At 47.1% G+C, this 15619-nt stretch overlaps 2 long non-coding RNA genes across 10 annotated transcripts in view; one reads left to right on the top strand and one right to left on the bottom strand.

The window, feature by feature from the left end:
* LOC140914428 (uncharacterized) overlaps window positions 1–15619 on the bottom strand; it is a 110677-nt gene that overhangs the window by 64527 nt on the left and 30531 nt on the right. The gene's annotated exons all lie outside the window — the stretch shown is intronic.
* LOC140915272 (uncharacterized) lies at window positions 10709–12221 on the top strand. Its single transcript, XR_012160123.1, has 2 exons — window positions 10709–10776; window positions 11396–12221. It is a non-coding gene; the product is annotated as an uncharacterized lncRNA (long non-coding RNA).

The following is a 15619-nucleotide window of genomic DNA, read 5'->3' as shown; positions in this document are numbered from 1 at the left end:
AAGATCAGAACTGCCAGACCTCAACACCCTGCCAATCTCACCATGCAGAAGCTGAAGTCCCCAGATGACCAGATCCTGACTGACCATCAGGAAAAGTTCATCTGCCTTTTGGGGAATTGTGAGCACTGTATGCTTAGTGTGTGCATTCTGTTTTGGTAACTGTTAATACCTAGAGGTTAAGGACATTACTATGCAAGGCTCTTTCACTGGTAAAAGATCCTGCAAACTGCAGAAGAGTACACCCTGAGCCCAGGATGGGTAAAGGTGGGTGCCTTTCCAGCTTGAAAAAGAGGAGACTAAGAGGAGATATGATAGAGGTATATAAAATCATGAGTGGTGTGGAGAAAGTGAATAAGGAAAAGTTATTTACTTGTTCCCATAATATAAGAACTGGAGCCACCAAATGAAATTAATGGATAGCAGGTTTAAAATAAGTATAAGGAAGTTCTTCTTCACTCAGCACACAGTCAACCTGTGGAACTCCTTGCCTGAGGAGGTTGTGAAGGCTAGGACTATAACAGGGTTTAAAAGAGAACTGGATAAATTCATGGAGGTTAAGTCCATTAATGGCTATTAGCCAGGATGGGTAAGGAATGGTGTCCCTAGCCTCTGTTTGTCACAGGGTGGAAATGGATGGCAGGAGAGAGATCCCATGGTAGGGAAAGGATGAAGGAGCCTAAATCAATCAGGTTACACCTTGAGCCCACAAAAGTGTAAAGGTGGGGTGTCCTACAGTATGCAGATAACAAAGTCACAGGGACTCTCTGCTTTTGGGAATGGATCCTTTGACTCTCAAAACGTTAATTTGTAAACAGTATATTAATATATACGATCTCAGTATGGTGGGTTTTAAGAGCAGTGATGCAGAAAAAGAGTCACAAAAAAAAAAAAGAGCCATGAACCAGGTGTGACGGGTTTGGTCACACAGACCCCCTTGGGACTGTCACCTGACGTGCTGAGATTACCTCTGAGTCCATTTTCCCTCCCAGCTTGGGCTTCCAGAACCCTGCCTTGTTGAGCCAGACACGCTAGCCTGCTGCAACACAGACCCAGGTCTGGTCCACGCCCCCAAAGCTGCAGACCTTTAACTAAAAACTGCTCAGCAAGTTTCCTATCTCCAGCACCCAGACGCCCAGTTCCCAATGGGATCCAAACCCCAAATAAATCCGTTTTACTCTGAATAAAGTTTATACAGGGTAAACTCAAATTATCCGCCCTCTATAACATGGATAGAAATATATGCACAGCTGTTTGCTACCCCGGGTTCATTAATAAACTTACTCTGGGTTCGTTAATAAACCAAAGTGATTTTATTAAATATAAAAAGTAGGATTTAAGTGGTTTCAAGTAATGACAGAACAAAGTCAGTCACCAAGCAAAATAAAGCAAAAACACACAAATCTAAGCTTAATACATTAAGAAACTGTTTACAGGTAAAATCTAACCCTCACAGATGTTTGAATAAGCTTCTTTCACAGACTAGACTCCTTTCTTGTCTGGGCCCAATCCTTTCCCCTGGTACAGTCCTTGTTAGCAGACATCTTAAGTAGAAACTAGGGGTTCTCTCATGACTGGCAGCCCCCTCTCTCCTGCTCTACCCCTTTTTATAGCTTTGGCACAAGACAGGAATCTTTTGTCTCTCTGGGTCCCCAACCCGCCTTCTAAAAATGGAAGAGTGCCAGATTTAAGATGGACTTCAGTATCAGGTGACATGATCACATGTCCTGTGAGACCCCAGCCTCCATTCTTCCTGGGCTGGCCCACACATACCCAGGAAGGTTTGCAAGTAAACAGAGCCACCTACAACTAATTGTCCTAGTCAATGGGAGCCATCAATATTCTCAACCACCATTAATGGCCCGCACTTTGCAGAATTACAAGAGGACCTCAGAGTTATATTTCATATTTCTAGCTTGAGATACAAGAATGATACATGCATACAAATAGGATGAACACTCAGTAGATTATAAGCTTTGTAATGATACCTTACAAGAGACCTTTTGCATAAAGCATATTCCAGTTACATCATATAAGCATATTTCCATAAAGCATATGGAGTGCAACATCATCCCAGGATTCTTTCAACTTTTTTACACTGATATGTTTGCCCAAATGATTCATGTTTTATAGCAAAGAGACTAAAGTAAACTGAAAAGCAAAAACAAAAAATAATAATCATCACATGAACGGAGGAGTGTGTCTAAAACAGGATACATTTTCAAAATTGTTATTTAAGCTCATATTTTAAGATTCTAAAAGTGGTGCTTTCAAGCAAATTACTCTTCTACGTAACTGACAACTGATTTACTGTTTACATACTTCACTCCAATCTACAGTTTATGGTACTGCCACAACAAGCAATAGACTACATAACACTACTGGAAGTCACTAGATGACACTATTGCAAAGTCTTCCTAGCTCTTTATCTGAACATAATAAGCATTTCTCCACATTCTAATTCTTCTGTCAGCTGTGATCCAGCTTTTTTAGATGCTAAGAAAAATCACTGGTAAAGTCTGGTTTTACCTTGGTGTGTCTCTCTACTAAATCACTCCTAGTTATAGCTGTTTCTTACCAGTTATACCCATGCAGCTGGACATATTGTCTGGTACCCAAAAAATACACACACATACAGCCTCTATCTTATAAGTCACAACAGATTCATGTTAGCATTTTGGGATTTCTCTGCTGCCTTCATTGTGCAACCTAAAACAAAATGACCAAATTAACATGCTGTGAAATATGGCTGCCTTCCAGCTACTGCATCCTTTTACTTGCAGAGAAGGTTAACTGTCAAACTACTTTTCAATTACGTTTGTGTCACTTTCCAACCATACTGAATGAAGACTGAACGACATGATTTTAGTAAATATCTTTAAAGACAATCTCAGAGGTTTTCAGCAGATTATTAGCACTCCTGCCTCAGCATCTGAGTGTTGTATCACAGCCTGGGCCTTCAAAACAGTACAAGGGACACTGGATTCACTAATTTCAGTGAAACTGAATTTAAGTCTCTCTACCCACTTAGTTCATAAAGTTCAAGGCAGAACATAGCCGGATCGGAAATTCTTGTCCAAACAAAGATCAGTTTGAATAGCTATATCAGGATCAAAGTTAGGGCTGTAATCAAGATCAGCTGGGTATTTCATTCAGCCTGAGGATCCGATGGGTATTTCACTAGCTCTTTCTGATGTTCAAGTAGGTATTTCAATTGAAGCACACTTGAAGAATTGTGCCAGACTCAAGACATAGCAAAGCACTAGTGGAATTTTATCAGATAAGCTCCACCCTTCTCCTCCCCTCGCCCCCGGTAAACTGTAAAACTACACCAAATAGTTCCACATAAGAGTTGAAGGATCCTGTAATTTACTGTCCAGGAGTTGATTTCAGGAATAAATTCACAGCTGAGGCTGAATTATGTCACTATTTCACTTTCACCTTAATTCCCTGCTGACAGAATGAGTTGTTTTTGATCATTAGACGCTTGCTAGACCAGATGTCCTAGTCTTGTTGGCTAACTTCTTGTCACCTTTGCTGACAGCCATGTCCATTAGGGAAAATTCCTCATTTGGAATGAAGTTCTGGCACAGGCTCACTTTACCATATCCTAATAACTTCTGGATACGGAGCACTCACCAGTTACGAGTGTGATACACAGTACCTTTTGTTTTAGCAATAATAGGGAGTCTGTTTCAACTGCAATAGCTTTTCCTGATATCAGAATACGCAACACACACCTTTAAAGTATTCTCCATATACATGTCAAGGGGGGCCCTGACATCCACTCCCACCAGCTGGGGAACTGGAAAGACCCACAAAATCCCTGGGACTCATTGTTCAGGTGAGGTGCCCCCCCCCAGCACCTACACAGGTATCCAGGCAGCCCCCCCGAAACACACAAACACATGCACACACCCCTCCGTAGGCATCCGGCTCTACTGGAGGAATCAGAGGCTGGAGTACTGCTGGTCTTGAAGGCCAAATGGTACAACACCAGAACCTTGAGTCTATTATCTGTTAATGTTTGGGTGTAGAAACCACAACAGTTTTACTGAACAATGTGGAGACATGTCTTCCAGCCACTTAATAATGCTTCTGAAAAAGCTACGTTCTCTGGGAGGATAAAGGGGGAAGCAGAACTGTCCTTATACACTGGAACAACATTACAAGTGATGAGTGGTATTGAATCACGTGGCTTATCCAATTTTGAATGATTTTACATCATTCAAAGTGTTTGCCTATTAGCTTCCTTTTATGTTTCTGCTATTTGTTGTAAACATTTATTTTTGAAGCTAGCCAGGGCATACATATTCTGGATAAACACACAGGCCTCACAGTGAATGGATGTGTTGCACAATTGCACCTAAAGTCACATGGTGTACAAAGAGCTTGCCTGTCTGAGAACTTTAATGAAGTTTTAGACATGCTAAAACTATTTTATAAATAAAATATTGAGAGGGAAAGAGGTGATCAAGTTATTTTCTTTCCTTCCTTCTCTCCCCATTAATAATCATTCCCCATCACACACACTATACTTCTCATTTTAAGCACATTCCTAACCACACAAACAATGCATAATTACATATTAGGAGAGGCCTTTTAATGGAGTCAACATCAATTACATTTATATACAGTATATAAAGCTATCTCATCTACAGGAGCTGAAGTAAACATGGAACAAACCTTATTGCAACGACCAATGCAACCAAATTACAGAGAACAGAGTTGGTGGGGGGAATAGGCTCACTTTCAAATTTCACTCATTCTGCCAGAATGTTTCCTGTTATGGTTCTCTTATCTCTCCTCATGTCCAGGCCACCTGGCCAGTGGCTTGGCATGAGCAACTCTAAGGCTGGTAAGTATGATAACAACCTTGCAGAACCTGTGTGTGTGTGTGTATGAATGAATGTGTGAATAAATATGAAATTGAATGGAATGTTATAGCTATAACTAACTGCTTACTATGATTCTTTCTGTATTCACAATAAATGTGGCATTTTGCCTTTTCCCCTTTAATAAGATCCTGCTGGTTTTTATTTTATTGGTATAACAGACAAACAAGGGATGAGGTTTAAGTGGCACGCCACAACTTTATTAAAATTAACACAGGGGAGAGGGTCTGCCCACCTTGTCACCCATACTCTCACTAATCAGGTAAGTGGCTCCAGTGCAGGGGTTACAAGGTTTCTACCATATAACCCTTAATTTGGGGTAGCCTCTCCTCAGCCTACCACTGGGACTCGGCTCTCCTTTCTGAGTCCTACTATCCACCCTACCCCTGTGAGGGGGGCAATGGATACTAAACGTGGGGACGTTGGTCTGCAAAGGCCACTCGGTTATTCCCTGTTCCTTGAGAACAAGGTTCATCAGTAAAATCCCAGGAACTGTTCCTTTTAACTGCACTGGAAACCGTCTGTGAGTTCAAATGAATTAACATTCTTACGAAGTGCTATCACTCATTATTAAAGCCTATTCCTGTTTAACTTAACTGTGCCTCCAGGATGCTCTGAGGAAGGTGAAGAACTCCCTAGGCCTCTGCCAATTTGGAAATGGGAAGAAAAATTCCTTTCCAACCACAAAACAAGCAATAGGGTAAACCTCCAGCAACTGCAAAGAACAGCTCTCAGGCTACCACTAGAGGGTGGGGTTGCTGGAGTGTACAGAGCAAACAGAAGCTACACATGGCGGGTGAGGGACCAATCAGCTCCCTTCCTCCCCAAGATAGCCAATAGGTGGCTAGAAACTTTGAAGGGGAGGGGCACCTTTGCAACCCCTCAGCATGTGCTCTACCCATGGACAATGAATTTGGTAGGATCTTACACATAACTATGGAAATATTTGTCCCATATATTTGCTGAAATGCCACTTCCGGGCAGTTTAATATTATGTCAAAATTAGCACTGAAAAGCAAGTGAAGGTACAGATGTCAATCTCAATGGAAAGCATTAAGAAAGTGAAGTGAAATAGCTTTAATAAATGGATTTGAAAATATTTAAAATATAATTTTAGGTCAAGCTCATTTCTTCCACAGAGAATTGGAGTGCAATGATTTCACTTACAAACAGTAGTCTTTTCATTGGTAACATGGATTTTCTAGTCAGTAAAGTGTATTGTGTGTAAACTTACTAATATTCCTCTCGTCACACAAGAGACGGGCATCCCCCTCTTTTAAGTGATCATGCGTTCAGTCTGTAATATGGTTTCTGTGTGAGTCCTGCCACATTCTTGGTGAAAAGGACCAGTGAGAACATATGTATTTTGATGATCGAGCTCTTTAAATAGTGTTCAATATTTCATGCACCTCAAGAGGAATGAGGTAGAGTTAAGCTATAAGTTCAGCCAACAGCAAAACAGCAGTTTTATAAAAGCTGGCCAGATAAGATTAGATACACACCACGGTTATCTTGCAGCCTGAATGCTCCGCAAAGCACCACAGGATGTGCTTTGTTACTGAAGAGATACCTGCTCACAATTCATATGCAGCCTAGTTTAATGTCAGCAGAGCTGCAACAGCTGCTCTTCAGGAAACAACTCAATATTAGTCAAAAGTAAAAAACGTCCCATGCTATGAAGGAAATGCTGAGAAGCAAAAATTGTGTAGTTACTACTGCTGTGATCTTTGCCTGCACCTAATCATTTCAGGGTGGATCCTACAAGATAAAACAAGGCAAGACACAAGAGTTAGAGGCCAGACTAAATATGACAAGTCTGATGGACAAGAGTCTTATGTTTAAGCACTCAAAAACTAATCATTATGCAAGGAGAAGCAGACAGAAAGTCTGCAGTTTCAAGTGAGAAAAGGTAATGTTCAGCCACAGAACAATGTTAAAAGGTATTATGGTTTGCCAAGAGCGAGATTCAGTAACTTGAAGATGCTTTTTTTAAAAAATCACCTTGGCTTCCAAAGAGGGGGCTTTGATTCCTACTCGATTTAAGCAGGAAATGTTAATGCACTTCATGATCAGATGCCAGCCATTCTTTCAGGAACAAGTAAAGCTAGCCTGGCTGCAAAGACCAACTGTAAAACAACCTCAAAAGTCTTGTTCTACGAGTCTAAAAATATATATTGTTCTGCAGGCCCCAGATCCATTTTTAAGTTAGTTTCTTAATAGGATTTGTGTCTGAATGCAAAAGTCTGAACTGAAAAAAGTGACTAACTAGTTTCCCTTTTGTGTCATTTCAAGGTGCACAAAGACAGTCCAGCAGAATAGCAGTTCTCATTTACTCACAAGATGTATTTTTCAGTATCACCTTATTATTATATTCTCCTTCACTACTGTTACATGTTCGGCTGACTATACCTCAGATAATATCAGACATGTACAGATAACCCTATTTGAGTAGTAGATTTTGCTAAACATGAGCATGATTTCCTATCTGAGTGTCAAGGTCCCTCAAAGGTATCTTGGATTTTGGCCTGAGGAAAAATCTCATTATGGTATGCAAGGGGCTGAAACTGGGTAAGGGGCATGTGAAAACTTACTGCTCGGGAGGATTTCAATATACAGTATAAGCAAGTCAAGGGCAGAGCTGAAACTGAGACACAATGTAATTCTCCTGCCTGGTGACATGGTGTCAACACTATGGTATTGTGAATGAGACCCAGGCTGAAGCTCAGAGTTCTTGGTTCCAAGATAATGGCAATTCTGAGTCCGAAAAACAGATAGGAGACAAAGCCAGAGGACTGACTGTTTTCACTGCCCAGACATTATTAGCCCGAGACAAAGCGTGGCTTTTGTAGCAACGGACATTAGAAAGCCAGCCACTCAACTGCATTTGGAGCTCAATAAAGGCTCTTCTAACGATAAAGGTTGAATCTAACTGAGGGAAGGAGGGTGTTTGGGCTCCAAGGGGGAGTTATTACATTTATTCAGGGGATAACTGGAATATTATGTTCTTAGACAAAAGATCATTGGCTGGGGGTGCAGATGCCCTACATACCGTCTACTGTAAGTAACTATAAAGACACTGCAGCATTTTCCCCTCACCGGCACAGCTGGTGTCATGCACCTCATTTTTCAAAACCTGGAAGAGTCAGGGATGAGTGGAAGGCCACGGTTACTCCAATATTTTGTTTATGTCCCCCTATCCCTCCTAAAGGAGAAAAAGAGACTAAAATAAAACCTCTTTGAAGCAAAGGCTGCCTCTCATTCTGTGTCTATGCTGTGCTGAGCACAATGGAGCCATACCCTCAACTGAGGTCACTACGTGCTACTGTGGTATAAATAGTAAAAATAAATAGTCCAACTCCCTAACTCTGCTCTCCTACCTTTTCCCTGCTCCCAAACTGGAGGCCTTGGTGCCACAGAGCTCATTAGTGCAGCTGCGCTGATGCAGCATGTTAAGTGTAGACCTGCCGTAAGCGACTGCTGCCCAGGTTGAGACTGAGAAAGGGGGTCTTGGCTCAGAAGTTTCCATTTGTAGGGGGGTAATATGTATTTTTTTTAAATTACTTCCTGCTGTGACCCCCTCTCCCCAGAGTTCTAATAGCCTCATCTGTTCCTGTCCCATTTTATGCCCTTCAGCTGGTCATAGAATCATAGAATATCAGGGTTGGAAGGGACCTCAAGAGGTCATCTAGTCCAACCCCCTGCTCGAAGCAGGACCAATTCCCAGTTAAATCATCCCAGCCAGGGCTTTGTCAAGCCTGACCTTAAAAACCTCTAAGGAAGGAGATTCTACCACCTCCCTAGGTAACGCATTCCAGTGTTTCACCACCCTCCTAGTGAAAAAGTTTTTCCTAATATCCAACCTAAACCTCCCCCACTGCAACTTGAGACCATTACTCCTTGTCCTGTCCTCTTCTACCACTGAGAATAGTCTAGAACCATCCTCTCTGGAACCACCTTTCAGGTAGTTGAAAGCAGCTATCAAATCCCCCCTCATTCTTCTCTTCTGCAGACTAAACAATCCCAGTTCCCTCAGCCTCTCCTCATAAGTCATGTGTTCCAGACCCCTAATCATTTTTGTTGCCCTTCGCTGGACTCTCTCCAATTTATCCACATCCTTCTTGTAGTGTGGGGCCCAAAACTGGACACAGGACTCCAGATGAGGCCTCACAATGTCGAATAGAGGGGAACGATCATGTCCCTCGATCTGCTCACTATGCCCCTACTTATACATCCCAAAATGCCATTGGCCTTCTTGGCAACAAGGGCACACTGCTGACTCATATCCAGCTTCTCGTCCACTGTCACCCCTAGGTCCTTTTCCGCAGAACTGCTGCCTAGCCATTCGGTCCCTAGTCTGTAGCTGTGCATTGGGTTCTTCCGTCCTAAGTGCAGGACCCTGCACTTATCCTTATTGAACCTCATCAGATTTCTTTTGGCCCAATCCTCCAATTTGTCTAGGTCCCTCTGTATCCTATCCCTGCCCTCCAGCGTATCTACCACTCCTCCCAGTTTAGTATCATCCGTAAATTTGCTGAGAGTGCAATCCACACCATCCTCCAGATCATTTATGAAGATATTGAACAAAACCGGCCCCAGGACCGACCCCTGGGGCACTCCACTTGACACCGGCTGCCAACTAGACATGGAGCCATTAATCACTACCCGTTGAGCCCGACAATCTAGCCAACTTTCTACCCACCTTATAGTGCATTCATCCAGCCCATACTTCTTTAACTTGCTGACAAGAATACTGTGGGAGACCGTGTCAAAAGCTTTGCTAAAGTCAAGAAACAATACATCCACTGCTTTCCCTTCATCCACAGAACCAGTAATCTCATCATAGACGGCGATTAGATTAGTCAGGCATGACCTTCCCTTGGTGAATCCATGCTGACTGTTCCTGATCGCTTTCCTCTCATGTAAGAGCTTCAGGACTGATTCCTTGAGGACCTGCTCCATGATTTTTCCGGGGACTGAGGTGAGGCTGACTGGCCTGTAGTTCCCAGGATCCTCCTTCTTCCCTTTTTTAAAGATTGGCACTACATTAGCCTTTTTCCAGTCATCCGGGACTTCCCCCGTTCACCACGAGTTTTCAAAGATAATGGCCAATGGCTCTGCAATCACAGCCGCCAATTCCTTTAGCACTCTCGGATGCAACTCGTCCGGCCCCATGGACTTGTGCACGTCCAGCTTTTCTAAATAGTCCCTAACCACCTCTTTCTCCACAGAGGGCTGGCCATCTACTCCCCAAGTTGTGATGCCCAGCGCAGCAGTCTGGGAGCTGTCCTTGTTAGTGAAGACAGAGGCAAAAAAAGCATTGAGCACATTAGCTTTTTCCACATCCTCTGTCACTAGGTTGCCTCCCTCATTCAGTAAGGGGCCCACACTTTCCTTGGCTTTCTTCTTGTTGCCAACATACCTGAAGAAAACCCTTCTTGTTACTCTTGACATCTCTTGCTAGCTGCAGCTCCAGGTGCGATTTGTCATGTCTGTATGTGATACACGCAGGGCTGTCCTTAGGCATACACAGCATACGCAGCTGCATAGGGCATGCCAGAATTTGGGGCACCACCGGGACCATAGATGCCACCTTCTCATGTTGCCGGGGGGTGCTCAATCCCCGCCCCCCACTCCACCCCTTCCCCTAAACCCTGCTCCCCCGCTCCCTCTCCCCCTAGTACGCCCGTCCCCGCTCCTCCCCCTCCCTCCAGGAACTTCAACGCCACAAACCAGCTGTTTGCGGCGCTCCAGAAGCACTGGGAGGGAGCGGGAGGAGTTGATAAGCACGGGGCTGCAGTGTTCCGCACTCATTAAATTTTCCCCATGGGTGCTCCAACCCTAGAGCACCCACCCACGGGGTCTGCGCCTATGACCGGGACAGCAGGTAAAAGCGGGTCGGCTCCCGCACACCCAGCATGTGCTACAATCTCCTTACTCGGCAGAAGACAGGGGCCTTATTCACAGAGCCGAATGCGCCGGCGTAGGAGCACCAGTTGCACTGGCATAGGGGCACCAGTTGAATAATACTGCATAGGGCCCCACATATCCTAGAAGCAGGGAAACGTCAAAGTCTGTTACATTGAGATATGCCAGATGCTACGGGTAGACCGGATATTCTTAGACGACCATATCAATACGCAGTGTATCTATTTTTGTGTTCCTGGCTTGCTGAATGGGTTTCCTGTGGAATCTGGAATCATTAGAAGTTAGTTAGTCCAAATCCCTAGAACAAGTAAACAAGTCAGTAGAAGTACCAGTTGTGTGGGGGAGTGCGTACTGTAGTTTTCACCTATATAGCGTCAAAGTTAAGTGTCAGCCTAAATTGACTTAGAAGTGAGGCATTCTGGCATAAAGGACTGACAATTTATGTATGGACTTACCAGGATCCCATGAGGCTGAGGGGTAATACCTGGTAACGTTAGCATGTGTGTACACTCTTTATTCTTTTATGGAATGTTTTCTCCGTAATGTTTTTGTCCTAAATGCTCTGTTCTTTCTGAAAGATGCCTGGTCGTGGGTAAACCCTGTCATAGCCCCTGGGAGACGACAGAACTGCAGGCGCTGGACTGAAGTCAGATGTGCTGGGATAAGTATAGCGAATTACAGCATAAACCTTCGGTCTGGGAGGAGAGGGACTGGAGTTCCCACCCCAAGGAAGATGATGCCTAGTCCTGAGACCAGGGTGCAGGTGCCCACAAAGAGGCTAGGTAGGAGCCAGAAGAGGTGCAGTTACACAGGAACTGAGACAATACACAGTTAGAGTGTGCTTTCCATTGTCTGTTGCAATGTTTCTGTATGCCTGCTTCCAGCGGTACAGAGTTGTGCCCAACAGAAGAAGAGGAACCTGGTAGAGATGGAGCAGCTGTTGGCTCAGCATGGCTGAGTTTCCAGTGACGATCTTAATGCTCGTGACCCTGCCTTTTGCAGAGAGAAGTTCCTGTTTTATGTGGAAGGGGCTAGGTCTTGGAAAGAAGGCTCCAGCTCATGGTTCGGGGTGGGGAAGCCCTCAGATTAGGGTACTAGCAGAGCTGGGGAGGAAGAGTGTGTTCCCAGGAAGGGGAACTGACTCCATGGAGGGTTGTTTCATTTCTGAGCTTTCTTTCCAACTGCCTCTTAAAGCATTAGTGAGACAAGGGTGAGATAATATCTTGTATTGGACCAACCTCTGTTGGTGGGAGAGACAAGCTTTTGAGCGTACACAGAGCTGCTGTTTGGGTCTGGAAAAAACAACTCAGTGTGTCACTGCTAAGTAAAAGTGGAAAAGATTGTTTAGCGTAGTTAACACATTTCAAGGGACCATTCAAGGTGAAGTGGCCTGTTAACACCCCTTCACTCACAGGCAAGAAAATAAAGGAACGGAGGAGCAGAGGTAAACGTGGGCCAGTACAGCATACTGGTAAGAAGTGGCCGCCAGCACGGGCCCATACACAGCCTATGGCAGCGCTTTAACATCGCTACCCCTTTTGTGCCCCCCGCTCCTGGAGATCTACCCCAAGCACCATCTCAATCAAGATTTGCAGGCCTATAATTCTATGAATACTTGTGGCACCTTAGAGACTAACCAATTTATTTGAGCATAAGCTTTCGTGAGCTACAGCTCACTTCATCGGATGCATGAAGTGAGCTGTAGCTCACGAAAGCTTATGCTCAAATAAATTGGTTAGTCTCTAAGGTGCCACAAGTACTCCTTTTCTAGTTGCGAATACAGACTAACACGGCTGTTACTCTGAAACCTGTCAATTCTATGAATGTTTCCCATCTTCCAAGCAATATTCTGTTTTTAAAAAAAAAAAAAAAAACTCACAGGCCATATTTTTGGTGGTTCACGTTTCTAATGTTGGTGTTTAAATATCCCTCTTTCTTGTAGATACTTAGGTATGTGAGTAACTTTAAAATTCAATGGCCTAGATGAGGGGTCAGCAACCTTTCAGAAGTGGTGTGCCTAGTCTTCATTTACTCACTTTAATTTAGGGTTTTGCGTGCCAGTAATACTTGTTAACGTTTTTTAGAAGCTCTCTCTCTATAAGTCTCTATATTATATAACTAAACTATTGTCATATGTAAAGTAAACAAGGTTTTCAAAATGTTTAAGAAGCTTCATTTAAAATTAAATTAAAATGCTCATCTTATGCCACCAGCCCGCTCAGCCCACTGCCAGCCTGGGGTTCCGTTCACCTAGACCGGCAGGGGGCTGAGCAGGACCTGCGGCCAGGACCCCAGCTGGCAAGGGACCGGCAGCCAGAACCCCAGACCGGCAGTGGGCTGAGCGGCTCAGCCCGCTGCCGCTCAGCCCACTGCCGGTCTGGAGTTCCGTTCGCCAGCTCCTGCCAGCCAGGGTCCCAGGTGCTGGCCCTGCTCAGCCCGCTTCCGGTCTGGGCTCCTGGCCCTGCCCACACAGAGTGAGTACCTACCTTCTCCCTGGTTCTAGCCCATTCTGTTCCTCTCTCTCTGCACTGAGCTGAGGGTGGGAGTGCACTGAGCACAGGCAGGGCTGGGGGTGAAGGAGGAGGCTGGGGGTTGGGGTGTAGGGTCTGGCCAGGAGCTAGAATGAGGGAGGGGGCTCAGGGTTGGGGCAGGAGGTTTGGGTGTGGAGTGCTCACCTGGGCAGCTCCCATTTGGTGCGAGGGGTGCAAGTGGGAATGTGGGGGGGGGGTACAGGAGCTCCCATTTGGTGCTCAGGGTGGGGGTGGAAATGTGGGGGGTGCAAGAGTCAGGGCACGCTGGGGCTGTGTGCGGGGTGCAGAAGTCAGGGCAGAGAGCTGGGGGCATGTGAGGAGGGTGCAGGAGTCAGGACGGGAGGGCTGGGTATGTGTGCAGGGTGCTGGAGTCAGGGCTGAGGTCGTGGGGGGGTGCAGAGGTCAGAGCAGAGGGCTGGGGGCATGGGCTAGGGTCACGGGGGTGCTCCAAGCCCCCTGCCCAGAGGGCTCATGGCAGGGGGCTGGAGGGGGTATGCCCTGATTCCAACCCCCCTTCCCCAAGGCCCGGTCCCCGACTCTTCACCGCCTCCTCCCCGGAGCCGGGAGCGCGCTGCGGCTCCCCCTCCCTGGCAAGGGCCATCTGCTGATCGTTGGCCAGGAGGGAGGGGAGGCGGGGCGGGAAGCCGGCCAGGAGGGAGGGGAGGCGGGGGAGGTGGGAGCTTGCCTGCCCTGCCGCAGCAGCCGGCAGGACCAAGCTTGTTTGCCCTGCCGCCAGGGGACTGGGTGGGGGGCGGAAAAGAGCGGGCCGGGGCGGGCAGGAGTTTTAAGGGCAGGCTCCAGCCCACCGCTCCTGAGCCACAACAAAGAACAGCGATTGTGCAAGCTGCCGTCACCAGACCAGCACAACAGGGTGCTGCGATCGAGAAGGTGCCTGCTGCTGCGGGGAACGCCACCCAGGTCCTCGCCAGCAGGAGGCCCGTCTCACCTTCCCACGTCGCCAGGCAAATCTCCATACTGAGACGACTCAGTACTACCTTGCCCCCTGCCCAGCACGTCCCTGTCCCCAGAAGGATCAGTGCCCCCTCGCACATAGCTGCTCGAGATCTTGTCGCTGGAAGAGTCAGTGCCGCCCCTCAGACCACCCCACGAACTCCAACCACCGGAGGAGCCAGAGCCCCACCTCAGACCGCCCTGCGAACCCCAACCGCCGGAGGAGCCAGAGCCACGCCTCAGACCGCCCTGCAAACTCCAGCAGCTGAGGGAGCCAGTGCCCAGCCACAGGCCGCTCTGCACGCTACACATATTGCTGAAGGAACCAACCCCGCAGCCATAGAAAACCACCGGGCCCTCATCACCGGACGGCACAGCACAGCCCCCGAGTCCATCCTGCGGGACGCTGCCAACAGCGGATCTCACGTTCCGGCAACAACCGCCCAGGCAGCAGCCACCCCTAGAAGGACCAGTAGTGTCCCAGCAACCCCTGAGCCGGACCGCGTCCCTCTGACCACTAGTAATGCCAGCATCCCGCCAGAGATCCCGCCCCAGCTCCCAACCGAAGGGGATGGTGACTCACGGGATAGATGGCAGGTCGACTGTGCAGGCGTTGAGTCTGCTCCAGATGAGGTCGAGGACCATGAGGGCCAGCAGCCGGTGGAGAGGGCTGCCACTCCTGGACCAAGGAGCTAAGAGCGACAGCTTCCTTTGACGACTTTGATCTCCTCACAGACAGACTCACCCAAGAACCGTCTGCAGAAACCGCTCCCATGAGACGTCGCACCCAGGAGAATGCCCCGCCTGCCCACAGAACGCCTGCTCCAAACCCCAACACCACCACCAGGGGAACCAGAAGGAGAGGCGCCAACCACCGCTACAATCCAGCAGCGACTTCAAGGATCCAGAAGCTGTATCGGGCAAACCGCTCCAAAGCCATGAGAGAGATCCTCGACGGGCCCTCGCCCTACTGCACAATCCCATCTGAGCACCTCTACAGCTACTTCAAGGATGTATTCGACCGCTCAGCCCAGAATGACGCGCAGCGCCCAGAGTGCCTCTGCCCCCTGCCCCGTGTCGACGAAGCGGGCGCCCTGGAAGCTGACTTCACGCCCAAGGAAGTGTTGGCCAGGCTCTCAAAAACAAAAAACACAGCTCCCGGGAAAGACGGCATCCGCTACAGTCTCCTGAAAAAGCGAGATCCCGGCTGCCTGGTCCTCGCCACACTCTTCAACCAGTGCAAGCGATTCTGCCGGACTCCCAGCTCTTGGAAGAAGGCCATGATGGTTCTGGTGTACAAGAAGGGTGAGCGGGATGACC

Source organism: Lepidochelys kempii, chromosome 7, assembly GCF_965140265.1.
Source record: "Lepidochelys kempii isolate rLepKem1 chromosome 7, rLepKem1.hap2, whole genome shotgun sequence".
NCBI classification, from domain to species: Eukaryota; Metazoa; Chordata; order Testudines; family Cheloniidae; genus Lepidochelys; species Lepidochelys kempii.
The sequence above is the reverse complement of the archived record's forward strand: the minus strand, read 5'-3'. Positions and strand labels throughout refer to the sequence as shown.